Source organism: Acromyrmex echinatior, chromosome 11, assembly GCF_024713525.1.
Source record: "Acromyrmex echinatior isolate Ae372 chromosome 11, ASM2471352v2, whole genome shotgun sequence".
In the NCBI taxonomy this organism is placed as follows: domain Eukaryota; kingdom Metazoa; phylum Arthropoda; class Insecta; order Hymenoptera; family Formicidae; genus Acromyrmex; species Acromyrmex echinatior.
The window spans coordinates 1,475,412-1,490,534 of NC_141862.1; the positions used below are offsets into that span (position 1 = coordinate 1,475,412).

Sequence of the window (15,123 nt, forward strand, 5' to 3'; positions counted from 1 at the left end):
TCATTACATTAATAAAATATTAGACGTTTCGGCCACAATCTGACCATCTTCAGTAAATTCACAATATTATTAAAACACAGAATTACATATATCTGACATTAAATTCAACCGTCGTGTAATATAACTATGTATGTAATATGTGTTCTTTCATCTTGTGAAGGTGCATCGTACAACAATGTTGCAGCGCCAATTGTCATATTGCGAATTATGTAGAACAAGAATTTCCAGATTCTAATTTAAAAAATTAACCTATCATTAATATCTTTTAGTCGAAATGTATGAGAATAGAATCGTTACCTGTTTTACAGCAAAAAAATGATAAATCCCAAATACATCCTTTACACAGATGGAAATTTGTCGTGACATTGTGTGTTATTATTTGTTATATCATGTTACTACTATTTATATATGTGTCAAAAGTTTAGGTTGTTTATCTAGAATTATCTAGAATTATTTATTAAGTGTGAGAGAGATCTTTCTTTAGAAAAGGCAGATAAACATCGAACAAACCTTCAGTGTCACTTTGCTTATTAATACTACTTATTTGGCTCTTTACGTATATCATTTCAGAAATTCTTCTTTTCACTAATGATTGTTCTGTGTCTAAAATTTTGATATTATCCCAATCCAATTCGTGCATCTCATTCAACTGTTGGCGTGAAACCACTAACATCTCCGAGATGGATCTTCTTCAACAGTTCTTATGTATGCGGTGATTTTCATGCTCTTCTTTTCATAAGTTTTGATTTATAAACCACGTTCATTTTTATTATGTATTTTGATCACACGAGTATTAACATGAGTGTAGCATAGAGAATTTTTTTGACTTCATTAAATTTAATTTCGGATTACAAGCATGTTGGCTATTAAAGAAATGTACAAGAATTTACAGGATGAATATTAATATAAGAATACAAATCCAATTTTTAAAAACGTGTCTGAAGGAACCTGAAGGAACGGCTAATTCCTATTCATATACAAATTCACACGGAATGACAATAATAAGCTGTTACATTCTTCAAAAGAAAGAATTGATAGAATTAAATGCAATTTTATTTTTAAATATCTACGGGTAGAATTATAAGACGCTTACAAACATCTTGAACAAGTTAAATTTTCAGCATATGTAGAAATGTTCAGCATATGTAGACAAATAGAGAAAATTCTACCATTTAATATATTTAATTCTTTCTTCCGTAGACAAGAAACTAATTTTAATAGAATGTGGTGAAAAGAACAAGAAAGGATTACTAATAAAATCAAAAACCTGCGAGCTAGTCATAAATGTAGAGAAGGAATGAAAATTGGAAATATTAACTATAATATAATGCATCTGTTAAGTGATTGTGTCATCTGTTAACAGTCCATTATATTATTTTTCTCTTTTTTTGCATAATTTAATTAGTGATAGTATACTAAAAGTTCCTAATTACAATAAAGATAGTCTCCATTTGGTTGAGCATTTAAATAGTACTATTTTTGATCCTGAATATGTTTTGGCTTTGTTAGATGTAGTATCCCTTTTTACTAATATTCCTATTGAGCTAGCATTAGATAGCATCGATAGGAGATGGTTTACATCTCGGTGTGATAAGGTCTTCGAGGTGTCGTCGCGGAGCCGAGAGAACAATCACTTTATCCGCGGCGACAGCTTCACTCGCTTCGCCGACTGGCGCTTTATCCATAAAGCCCGGTTAGATGTTCTTCCTCTCAACGGCGCATGACGTTGGGAGGCCAACGACAAGCACTGTCGGCGATGCGGTGAGGTATCGGAGACATTACCCCACGTGCTCTGTCACTGCGGCATCCACTCCGCCGCGATACAGCTGAGGCACGACGCTGTCCTGCACCGCCTTTGGAAGGCCACTCACCTTCCAGGGGTAGTGCGAGTTAACCAGCGGGCGTCAGCAACGAATTGGGGGCGCTACGACCTGATCTCGTGGTCAGGCACGAGCCCTCCAAAAGTGTCGTCATCTGCGACGTCACGGTGCCATTCGAAAACCGCTGGACCGCTTTCGAGGACGCCAGGGCGAGGAAAATCGCCAAATACTCGCCTCTGGCAGAGGAGCTACAGCGGCGAGGGTGTCGTGACGACCTTCGTTGTCGGCGCCCTCGGCTCGTGGGATCCGAGCAACGAGGCGGTGTTGAGACTGTTATGGGTTGGCAACCAATATGCAGCTATGATGCGGCGCCTTATTGTCTCGGATACCATTCGCTGGTCACGCGACATATATGTGGAGCCTGTGTCCGGCACCCGTCAGTACCTGGCTCCTTCCCGTCCCTCTGGGGATCTCCTTGCGACGCCGCCGAGAGCAGTTCGTCGACGCTGGCTCGCCGAGGAGAGAAGCGCACAGGACGCGGCGCGTCGCGGTCCAGGTAGTGTGAATGTCGCGTAAATTATTTTGTCTTTGTCTTGGCCCCCCCCTTTTTAAACCAAGCAGGAGAGAGTGGCCCAATGCCCAACTATATTAACTATTTTACTGTGATATTTATTATTTGACTGTTGGGCGGGCCCCTCTCTTCTGGTTTTATTTATATATATTTATACTCGCGTACTTTTTGTACTACTCTATTTTTCTTTTTATTATTAGCTACGCTATTTTTATCTTTTTCTTTAACTCTATTTTCTTTCTTTTTTTCTTATCCTTTTTTTCTTTCTTTATTCTTCTTTTATTTATCTTTTTCTTTCTTTTCTGTTGTGGGATCCTGACCGTCCGAGTGTGAATGCCGCGAAAAACAATATTATGTTTTATACGAGTATGCATGTCCGTGATATATTTATTTATTTTATTTTATTTTATTTTATTGCCGCGCGCGCTCCTCCAGGACTTTTATTTGTTGACGATTCTTCTGTGATATCCCGGAGGAGCACGATATCTGTGATTACGCATCTCCCCAGCATGTTGGGCAGATTAGTCAAAATGTGATATTTTTCTGCTCAGGCTGGGGGGCTTGCCCCCCAGCCCCTTAGTTTTAATTGCCTATGCGGGAGGGGGGGGCTTTTGTCCCCCGCAAATGTATATATATATATTTAGCGCGCGGCTTAGCCGCTTCTTGTCTGTATTACCCCAGAGAGGAATTGTCCCTCTGGGGAAAATGATTGAAAAATAAAGTGAGTTATCCCTTTTTAATATTCCCTTTTTAATATTCCTATTGAGCTAGCATTAAATAGCATCGATAGGAGATGGTTTACATCTCGGCGGAGACAAGCATTTCAAAAAACGAGTTTATTATTGCTGTTAGATTTATTTTAGATTCTATCTTTTTTACCTTCAATAACAGAACTTACAGAAAGGTGTTCGGCACTCCGATGGGTTCACCGTTATCTCCGATAATCGCTGACATTGTAATGCAAGATTTAGAAGAAACAGCACTTAAAAAATTGTCAGTGCATCGTTTGTTTTATTTTAGATGTGTAGACGATATTTTTCTCGCGCTTCCATCTGATACTATCAATGACACTTTAAATATTTTTAACTCTTTACATACGAGATTGCAGTTTACTTTGGAGGTACAAGTGGCAGATTAAGTTTTCTTGATACAATGCTTGTTATAGATAATCAGAGAATTATATTTGACATTTATCATAAAAAGACGTTTTCCGGAAGGTTCCTTAATTTCCATTCAAATCATCCTCTTTGCCATAAAAAAGGTACTATCATCAGTTTCATTGATAAAATTATCCTATTATCACATCCACGGTTCCAACAAAAAAATTTGATAGAGGTTATTCATACTTTTTTAAATACTGTTATCCTCTTCTCTTTATTTTTTCTACAATTGAACATAGATTAAAGTTTCATATACATAATAAATATATTACACATTATTCACGTGAGAAAGACAAATATTTTACGATTCCTTATGTCAAATCCATTTCCTGAAAATTTTCTTCCCATCTCTAGTATGTTTCATTGTAAATTAGCCTTTTTTATTCCCAACACATTAAAAAGCTTTATAAAGAGAGGAAAAGATAAGCTTGAGTTCCTATCCAATCAGAATGTTGTTTATAAGATCTCCTGTGATGATTGTGAGGCGAGTTATGTTGGTCAGATAAAAAGAAAATTGAGTACGAGATTACGCGAATATATCTCTGACATTAGAATGAATACGGGTTCTCCTACTGTCATAACTGATCATCGAATTAATTTCAAATGGTCATAATTTTAATTGGAACGATGTGAAAATTTTAGACTGCGAATCTTCTTATAATAAGAGATTGGTGTCTGAAATGATTCATATTAAAAGACAGAAACAGGGTCTTAATAGACAAAATGATACCGAATCTTTACTTGAAACCTACTTACAAATCATCCAATCTCTTTCTCTTTCTTAACTGCTTTCCTTTCCTATCTACCTCTTCTCTCCCTACTTTCTCTCCCCTCTACTTTATTTTCTCCTTCTTATGTTCCCCTTCCTTTTTAGTTTTCCATTTCAACCTTCCTGTCTTTATATGTTGTACTTTACTTTATCTCTTAGCTTCCTAGAGAGATGATCAATTTTTCCTATCGCATTGTTTAATCGATAACACATCATTTTGACACACATAGTGAGATATTTATTCTAAATTTATTTGTACTAAACTCAATATATATATATATATATATATATATATATATATATATATATATATATAATGAATAACGGCATTTTACACTTTCTCTATTGACATTAATAATTCTTTGTACATGTCTTATAGTATCAAAAATAATTTTTGCCTCTTTCTTTTAATTTTAATTTGATTACTTGCGACTGGTTTGTACCTTTCTTTTTATTATGTGCGACTCGATTTGTACTTTTCTTATTATTTTTATTTATTCCTGTCGTTAATTTATTATTACAATTTGTACTTGCTAACAGAAACATGTTCGTCCTTGTTCACACACACAGTTTGGGGGAATACATTGTTGTCAACTACAATTATATGTTTGGCTTTCTTTCAATTTGGAGCGAGTTTCATAGTTGATACTGCTACTTTTATAGTTGATACTACTACTTCGAAAGCAAATTTTTTATTTAATTTTTATATATTTTATCTACGTAACATTTCTAACATAACATTTCTATTATTATCTTGTCGTCACATTGAAAATGATCCAACAGAGATCGAAACGTTTGTTTTTGTTCACTTGCTGACTATCAAATTAAATTTTACATTTTTTAATTTCATGACATGTTTTATTTCATTTTTTAACTGTTTGATGCAGATTGTTATTTTATGTTGATTGTTTGAGCTCGTAGTCCTTTATTCTTTTTATTTATTTTAATTAAATCTGTTTTATTCCTAAAATAATATTAATTTGCAACCTTTTCCGAAATACATGACAAAATTATAATTAAAAAAAACATTCTCTCTCTCATTTGGGAATTAATTTCCTTATTTTTCTAAGCGGTCACCCATCCAATATCGTACTCCATCTAATGGTGCTAATGCACTCGTATGGAAATTGCTGCTTCGATGATCCACGAACATTGAATGTTAGTGAATATAGTTAGTGAGTATAATGTATGTTGTGATATATCTCAATAAGGCTTCAACATCTTTAGAACTGCATGAAACATCTTTTTGACAAACTATCTAGTCTGCGTTCGGAAACATCATCTGGGTGCCCCTGTGTTTCATTTTATCTTTGTTTCACATTAGATGAACAGGATAAAACGATACATGGAAGCACTCGGATGATATTTCCGAACGTAGCCTAGGTAAAGTTTGTCAAAAAGATGTTTCATGCGTATAGTATTAAAATATATTTCTTTCATAAATGAATCTGATGGCGCATCTCTATTTAACATTTCAGCGTTAATTCTCAATCATAAAGATTAACATTCAAGTGACACTTACATTCAATTTTGAAAATGACACTCAAAAATTATTAAAGTCCGGTTGCACCAATGTTACTTCGACTTTAAGTGAGACTTAACAACTCTCTCTGTCTCGTTTTAAAGTCGAAAAAGAGGCAGAAACAAAGAGAGTTTCAAGCCTTTTTTAAAATCAAAGTAAGGTTGGTGCAATCGGGACTAAGCCCTTTAAGATTTATACTCATCTATTGAGTGTCAAGTAAACCGTATTTGGACAATCGTATTTGGATATTACCATCGAATTCGGTGTATAATATGATATATACGTCAAACTATTTATCGAATTTTTTGGTCACATTCAACTGACACTCAACATTAATGCTCAATGTTTAATTGATACTCAATATTGAATGTCTGTATCGAAGTAACACCGAATATTTATGGTTACTCTCAATTGACACCCAATGTTGACAGTTAACACTGTTAACACTCAACTTTGATGGTAAACATCTAAATTTGAGTGTTAATATAATAGATTGAGGGTTTTTTTTCGTAAGAGTTAGAACGCAATCATATTTCAGACTGCGTTCTGTTTAAATGCTTACACACAACATGTGAGTAAACTGAAACCGAGCGACTGAAAATGGTGCGTGGCCGGAAACAGATGGAAACGTGAGTGCTCACAGCATTCACAGTGCTTGAGAGTCTGAGCCGCCAGAGGGCATAAGCGGATGGTACAAAATCGATTTTATCGACCTCGATTAAGTTCGGCCGTTACTCCAGCACCCCCTTAAAGAAAGTTCTAATTGATAATTTGAGGATTTTTAATGTGCAATAACAATTATGAAAATAAATTTCAAAATGTTTATTACATTATAATAGGGACATAATTTATTTTCCTTAAGAAATATTTACACAATAATATGTAAGAAATTTATATAATACTTTTGATGTTTTCATGAGTATCTGATAAAAAAATGTCAAAAGGTTTACAGGTTATCACCGTCGTGATTCATTGGTAATGTAAACTTTTCGTGAACCTCTTGCCGTTCACTTTACTTTAGGACAAGGAGCATTGATACATATCTGTACTGATATTGTACACTTCTCGCCCTGACGTGAATGGCAAAGTCAATTCACAAAATGCATTAGCAAAATGGATCACAATATAATAACCTGCAAACCTTCTTTTTGAAGAAATTTATATGTTGACATATAACAGATCTCTTTATATTTAGATATCATAAATACGAACTCTATATGTTAATATACTCTGGATATCATAAAAATATGTAATTTAAGAAACCTTTTAGATATTATTTTTGTGATATCTGTCTGCTTTCAAAAACGGCACATTAGATAACATTTAGATATCTTTATGTGATCTTTTAGAAACTTCTCTGTGCAATTTAAGAAATCTTTTAGATAATATCATTTTGTGATATCTTTCTGTTCTCAAAAAACGGTGCATTAGATAACACTCTGACATCTTTATGTGATCTTTTAGATATTTCTCTAAGTTCAGATTTCGAAATGAGATGTCTTTCAGAAATCTTTTCGATGACATATTGTTATGTGGAAACTTTCAGAAATAGCTTAATAAGCCCGGTCTTACAGCATTCGCGGGAAACAATAATCAAATTGATATTAACACTGATTAGACAACCGCATCAGATCTCAATAAATCTTGGCTTTCCAAAAGATTACAAGAAAATTTTCTCCCAACTAAGCGCGGAATAAAGTCTATCGCTGGTACATAGAGAGTTCGCATACTGACAAAAAAATTAAGTTACCAGAATTAAGTTACCGTTATAGATTACGTCGGCACGAATCGGAAAAGATACAGATTTTATAGTTATTCGGTTGTCGCAATCAACGAAAGTCTTGATTGGCTAATATACAATTGAAATAGTATTAAGTAACTCGACTGTAACAAGGAGATGAACGTTCGGCAAATAATATTTCTTTCAAAAAGAAAAGGCGTTCGGGTGAACGGTGACTCACAATTTACTGATTTACACAGCAGCCATTAGATCGGCCGCTCAAAATTTTTCGAGTTTTCACGCGCAATCTATCCAACGCTAAGAATCTCGCGATTGGCGACTTTATAAGGGCAATGTTCGTTTCACCCATGTTTCATTTCTCGAACTCTGCGATAAATTTGAAATGACTATCTTAAATTTTGCTTTTGATAACCAGTAACCCTAGGAGATCGTGTCTTCTCACAGTTTTCGTTGGCTCGGTCATAGTACGAGTGCCGATCGGGAGTTTTCCGCAGATTCACGCAAGCCATTCGGCCCTTCTTTAATCGAGGCCATGTTACACGCCGATTGGCCCTTATCAGTCATGTAGCTTCGCGAATCACACAGGTCCTCGCGGGCCACAAATCCTTGCGCTTTAATATGATTTGTGTAATATGATTTGAAAATAGGTTCCAATGTCCTCAGCAGCCTCCTAGCTCTAGGAAAGCTCCGCCACCGGTTCTGTGTAGGGATACTTCCGATGAACAGTATCCTCGGTCATCTGGCGTATATTTCTTCTATCATTATTCCTTTTTCTTCTATCATTATTCCTGTAATTTGCGTACGCTACAACAAGGATCTGAACGGCAGCGTGATATAAAAATATATGGAATCATATGACCTATGTCCGAGTCCTATTATCGTACTTTCGTCCTTCTTTGTGTAATGATCTATCTTCTTCCAATGATGAGTGAGACGACAAAATTACAAAACAATTGTTCAGCTACTGAGCACGGTCTGTTGATAGATGGGAGACTAACTAAAAGAATAATTTCTCAACAAACAAATTAACTAAGCGAATGATTAGCGCACGTTCGCATGTGCGCTCGTACGCGCATCCGCTTGCATACTCGCCCACCGAGCCGGGAGGACGCAAAATCCTCATGGAAATACCGCCAACAGTGATTGACAAAAGTTATCACGTCACAATGCTACAGGCTTAAAACTGTCAGCATCAAATGCAGAGAAAATTATCTTTTTGAAATGATTTCGATCATTCTGCTGAATAATAAAAATTAGTTTTTTTAAAGTAATTCGATAATACCTGTCACATTGAAAATGAATTTCTGCGGTATATATGGCACCGTGCATTATGTCCGTTTCAGCTCAAAATACTTAAGATGAATGTAACCTATTTTGAAAAATGTATTTTGAAGAGACGCATCAAAATTTGAGGAGAGTTAAAATCAGGCCTTATCGATCTTTCCAGTTTGTAAACAAATTTTATCTCAATTCATACATCAAAACCCATACAGCACTGATTATTACGGAAAATTTTCAGAAATGTTTCAACGTTTCACATCTCATGTGCAATAATTCTAAAAGGATTCTACAATATGTCATATAAAATGTTTTAAAATCTATCATATGCAAATTGAAAAACATTTAAACAGATCAAAAAATCATTATGATATTAAAATAACTCTAAAATATTTATTAAAAATAATTTTTTTGATGAATCACGATTCAGTTTAACTGATTTATTTTGGTGTTATTATGACTTTTTCTACTTTAATTGCGAAAAACTTTTGTATATGAATAATATTGTGTAGAAACTGCGGGTGTGATTTTTTAAATAATTGATTAATGATTAATTAATCAAAATAGTTAAGGCAGTATAATTACTATTTTTGAGAAATTGTAACGTCCGGCTGTCAAAACTCATCAGCTGATGAGCCGGCTGCTCGAGAGCGAAAGCGCGTATGATGAATCATACACGACATCGAATAAAGTCCGTATCATGAACATCGGGCTTCAAGCCGCTGCATTCATGCGCTCACTGCGTGAATACCGTGAATATTCTTATGCAGCGAGCGCTATACCAAATTATTAAATTATAATTACAATAATGGCAGTACATAGATCTTCTTGCTTAAATATTTATTTCGTGCGTGCGTGTTATTCCAAAATCAATAATTAATTTATAAATCACACAAAACGACAAGTCGCATGTATAAAAACTTATGAAGATCTTTGTATTGTAATCATTGACGCTCGAATGGGTAAACTAAATCAAATGAGTAAGCAAGTACTCAGTTCAGTCAAAACCTTGCTAGGAATTAACAATATGATAGTTAAAAGCAATATTTGTCACTTTCACGAACCGAGCGACGAATACATGAAACACATGCGTAAAAACTAGTTATGTTAAAGAGTGCTTGCAAATGTAGTTAAAACAAATACGAGTGCCCCAAATGGAAGAGAGTATTGGGATAGCATCCCCCGATGTCAGTCACTAAAAATATTGACATTAATTAATTGGTAATCCATCTGGCAAATTCCAATCATTGACACTGCAAAATAATGCTCAGGACATCGATGCATGATCGTGAAACCCTCTTTGCCGCAAAACGTCATCCCTTTATGCGTATATAAACCAATCCTACACAGGATTCCGGTTTTTATTCTCCAGAATTTGTCGAGAATTCAGGAGCACGCAGAACTTATATTATTTCTCGTTATACTCTATAAAAATACTTAGAATTTTCGTGCACCTAGCTTTCAAGACTTGTAAATTTTACGCGCCGCATTTATTATTTAATATTTTCACGTTGCGGCATTAATACTTATATTTTCACATTATGGCATCAATATATAGTAATTTATATTATAATTTTTGCGCATCGCACCATTAACTCTTATGAGTTTACGTGTTTCGTATTAAAACTTATCATTTTCGCGTATCGCGTCTTAAATACTCATAAATTGTACGTATTTTCTTCTGTTACGTCAGACGCCGCGATTCTTTTCTTCGGCTCCACATCGCGTCTATGATTGGCGTCAGCAAGACTTGAGCGAAGCATTCTGATAACTATCTGACAGAATTGAAAAGAGGGACCGGACAGGGACCTCCGCGAAAACTCGTAAATGCCAATCAACCCGGAAAGAATAACAATCTTAATGCAGGCCCGAAAAAAGACAAAATTGCAAAAGACATTATAAATGCACCGAAGTCACGCAATAGTAAAAATCTAGGCTTTGTCATCTGAGACTGACTAACAATTTCATCTTAGAAAAACAGGCTTAAAAAATTGCGCTTAAAAAATCGTAAAATGCATGGGATAACTTCTCACGGGAGCGTTATCTAAGATCAGACTCGCGACTGACAATGGTAGCCCTGCACGCAAATCTAGTTATGCATGGAGCAATTTTGGCTCTTTAAAGAAAACCGTAAATCACTTCTTTTCTTCTCGAAACTACTCTAATGATGTACTCTAGATTAACAACGATAGGACGCTATAAAAATCGTAAATTTCGCGTGACATTGCAACTTTTGCATTCTAGATAAAGGGCACAACGCCCTTTTTTCGGTGTATAAATAGAGGTCCCGCGGAAGCGCAGAGCGTCAGTACGAAATTTTGAATCACCCGATCCACATCAGTGAAGTTCGCGTTCAGTTACAAGTTAACTCATTGTCTCGGACAGTGCGGAAATTATTGGAACCCGCGCTAATCACGCTAGTTCGCAATTCCATCCGAGTACGAACTTGTGAGCAAATCGCAACTGGAATTACCAGCCATACGCCACTGCGACTGTCCTTCGGACGCTCTTCGCTGACGACAGATCTCCTTGGCCACTCGCCTAGAACCTATCCGATATCTTGGGTCAGCTAATAGTAAGTCGCATTTATTTCCAGTCCACCCTCGCATTTCCCCGCATGGAAAAACACTCATTGTTCTTAAATACATTTTTACGCGTTTCCAACGAACACGCGTCAATTTTAACCCTTCGGTTCGTAGTGCGTACCATCAGGAAACGCGGACGAACCTCCTATGTCCGAAGGAGTAGGCGGAACCGTTCCCCAGGGCCACCCACAATCGCGCCGCCACAATTGACTGACGAACAATTCGTCGAGACCTATTCACCAACACAATCGTTGGCTCTCACCTCTCCTCCTGTTATCGATCCTGCTATCCAGAAAATCCTCGGTTATTCCCCTCTTCTTTCGGAACGATTTCCTCCCCCTCCTTCTCACGAAGAAGGATTACCACTCCCTCCTCCTTTGAATCAACTCCCGTCCCTCCCATTTTAACTGAATCCCGAGCCAATCAACTGGGATCGGATGTTCTGTTTCTTTCCGTCCCCCTCCAACGAAGGGGACAGATTAGTCACTGTATATATCCCCGGAAATTTCACACCTTACATCGTCCTCTACAAGCACCTCATCCCGATGTGCTCCTGCAACACTTTCCTCGCCTCTCATACTCGTTAACCCTTTCCTCTCCACACACATACTCACACTCCCACAACTACATTAGCTAACTCAATCATTTTACCATAAACAAATCGATTGTAACTAGATTAATAATATGTTTTATATATATATATATATATTAGGTGTTGGAATTAATTCGTAGCGTTTTACAAGTGATGGGAAGTACTTTCATTAATGTATTTTTTAATGCTCATGTGAAATAAATAACATTCTTTCATTAAAAAACGCTACGAATTAATTCCAACACCTAATATATATATATATATATATATATATATATATATATATAACTCTATATAAAAATCTCTGAGATCGCGCCTTCTATACTTATTAAATTTACGCATTTACAAATATCTTACATTATGTTCCGATTATAACTTTGTTCTTGTTACTTATGAATTCCTCACGTCATTGCTTTTACATTTAAATAATTATTACGAGGGTAGATCAAATATAAACGAGAATTTTTTTATTATTTATTGGACGAGAATACAAAGAAAACAAATTATTTTTCTACATAGTTCCTTACTACAATATATTTTTGCCAGCGGATAAGCAGTTTAGCGATCCTGATTTCATAAAAAGTAATAAATTGTGTCTGCAGCTAATTGCGCACGAATTTCTCTATATTGGCATCGTCCTCGAATCCTTCCAATTCTTTTAACTGTTCAAATAAATAATATTCACATTGAGACAAATTTTCCATACAATTATTATTTGTTTGGACCATTGAAAGAAGAATTGGGAGGACAATACGATTCGTGGACGATACTAATGAAGAAGAATTCGTTTTTATACGGGACCAAACTGTCTATGCGATGGCAAAAATGTATTAATGTAGCAGGGTACTATGTATAAAAATAATTTGTTTTCTTTATATTTTTATTCTGGTTCAATAAATAATAAAAAAATTCTCGTTTATATTTAATTCACCCTAGTAACAAATCGCGAGAAAAACCTCAATTGTAATCAATAAGAATAAATTCTTAGCATATATGTAAACAATGGCGATTTTTCAAGTTCTACTCATTAAATCGACCGAGGAGTCACTTTTCTAGTATTTCGTTTTCTTTTCTTTTCCAATCGATCATTATCGAACATCGCGATCACGTTACATTTTAGGCACGGCAGTCACTAATCCAACAAGTAGAGCGCTAGCGCGACGCCCTAGTGTTTACTGGCTCCATAATACCAAGCGGTATTACCTCGAATGCGTATCTCGTTACGCGTTCGCGCTATTCTTCTCCAGCGCTCAGCGCTCAGTGCGCAACATAAGTTGTTGTTGGTTAGTCTCAAAGTACCCGGGTGTGTCGTCAAACGAACACGCCATCGTTGAACGCGGAGACTCTGCGCTCATGACTAGCCTACATCAGAGCATCGCACACACGTGGTTGTGCAATCGTGTCCGGATTCTGTCTCTTTTCCTCCCTCTCTGCGTATCACTGCCTCCCACGAAAATACGAAATCATTTTATTATATATTAATTCGGGTTATTAATATATATGCAGATGGGAAAATTGCGGGAAAGTTAATTTATTTAAATAAATATATATAATAGTTCAATATCTTAAAATTCATATCGTAGTGGCGCTTCGTATTTAAAGTAATATATCTAACATAAATGATCTTATTTTCAATCTTATTATTGTTTTTTATTTATTATCAAAATCTTTTTTTATGTTTTGATATTTCGATTCTATTTTTGATATTCTGGCATTTCATTAGAAAAAAAATATTTCCCAATGAAATTTGTGATAATTGCAGAGCCAGTAAAAAAAGCCATGGATAAAAAGCCTTGGATTAAGACATATAAATTAAGACTCCAAAACGAGACATATAGTTGAAGGTTAAATATATGCTTAATTTATACTTAAACAATATTTAAATTTATTATATCGACATAATAAATTAAAATATTATTTAAGTATATATTAAAATATTATTTAAGTATATATTTAAATATCATTTCTGTACTACTTAGGAATAGTTGAAACCTTTTTGATAATAATACATCTTGAAAATTAACGTGGTTATAATTTTGAAAAACATATAAAAAGAAGAGCATAAAAAATCACAGCACAGGTTATAGTTTGTGATATTTAATTATTATTACATTAAAGTAATGGTTATCCTTTAAAATTCATATTTTCAACAATAAAAAATAGAATAAAAACATTGGAAAATAGAACTAATTTAGATCAAAATCGCGAAGAAATTAATAATGAATGTGATTCTAAGAAAAAAATTTTCATGATACCGTACTTGAGCAAAGTAAAATTCAAAAAACTTTCACATGTTCATGGTTTTAATATAGCTTATAAACCTATGAATAAAATGAATACATTTATAAAAACGGGAAAAGATTCTTTGCTAAGGATGACCATTGTGGAGTAGTCTATAAAATCAATTGTTTAAACTGTGAATCGTCTTATGTTGGCCAAACTAAAAGGAAATTAAAAACTCGGATAAAAGAACATAAGGCTGACATAAGAAAACTTTCTTCCGAAATTTCAGTGATTTCACCACCGATTCGACACCGTTTGAATGAGATGCATGAATTGGATTGAGATAACATAAGAATTTTAGATACAGAACAATCATTAATGAAAAGAAGAATTTCGGAAATGATACATATAAAAAGACAAAAGAGGTATCAATAAGCAAAGAAGACACGGAATCAATTTGCTTGATGTTTATCTTCCTCTTCTTAAGAAGGATCTCTCTTTCTTTTAATAAATAATTCTAGAACTTTCTAAACTGTTGACTCATATATATAAATAGTGGTAAAATACATTATATGACAAATAACAACACATAATGTCACAACAAAATTCTAATGGTGCAAAAGAGGTACTTGAGATTTATCGTTCAGTTTTTTTGCTGTAAAATAGGTAACGATTCTATTTCTTTATATTCCGACTAGAAGATATTAATGATATACAAATTTATTTTAAATTAGAATCTGGAAATTCTTGTTCTACACTTTTCGTGATATGACAATTGGATTATTTACGATGGCGTTGTAACATTATTGTATGAAACATCTTCACATAGAAAAGAACACTTTTATTTGATTATAACACCCGA

At 34.7% G+C, this 15,123-nt stretch overlaps 2 protein-coding genes across 3 annotated transcripts in view; one reads left to right on the forward strand and one right to left on the reverse strand.

Moving 5' to 3' along the window:
- The window catches only part of LOC105152417 (uncharacterized), a 274,163-nt gene that overhangs the window by 180,043 nt on the left and 78,997 nt on the right, over nt 1-15,123 (reverse strand). The gene's annotated exons all lie outside the window — the stretch shown is intronic.
- Nucleotides 1-15,123, forward strand: part of LOC105144973 (sulfotransferase 1C4) — a 74,067-nt gene that overhangs the window by 30,177 nt on the left and 28,767 nt on the right. The window lies entirely within an intron of this gene.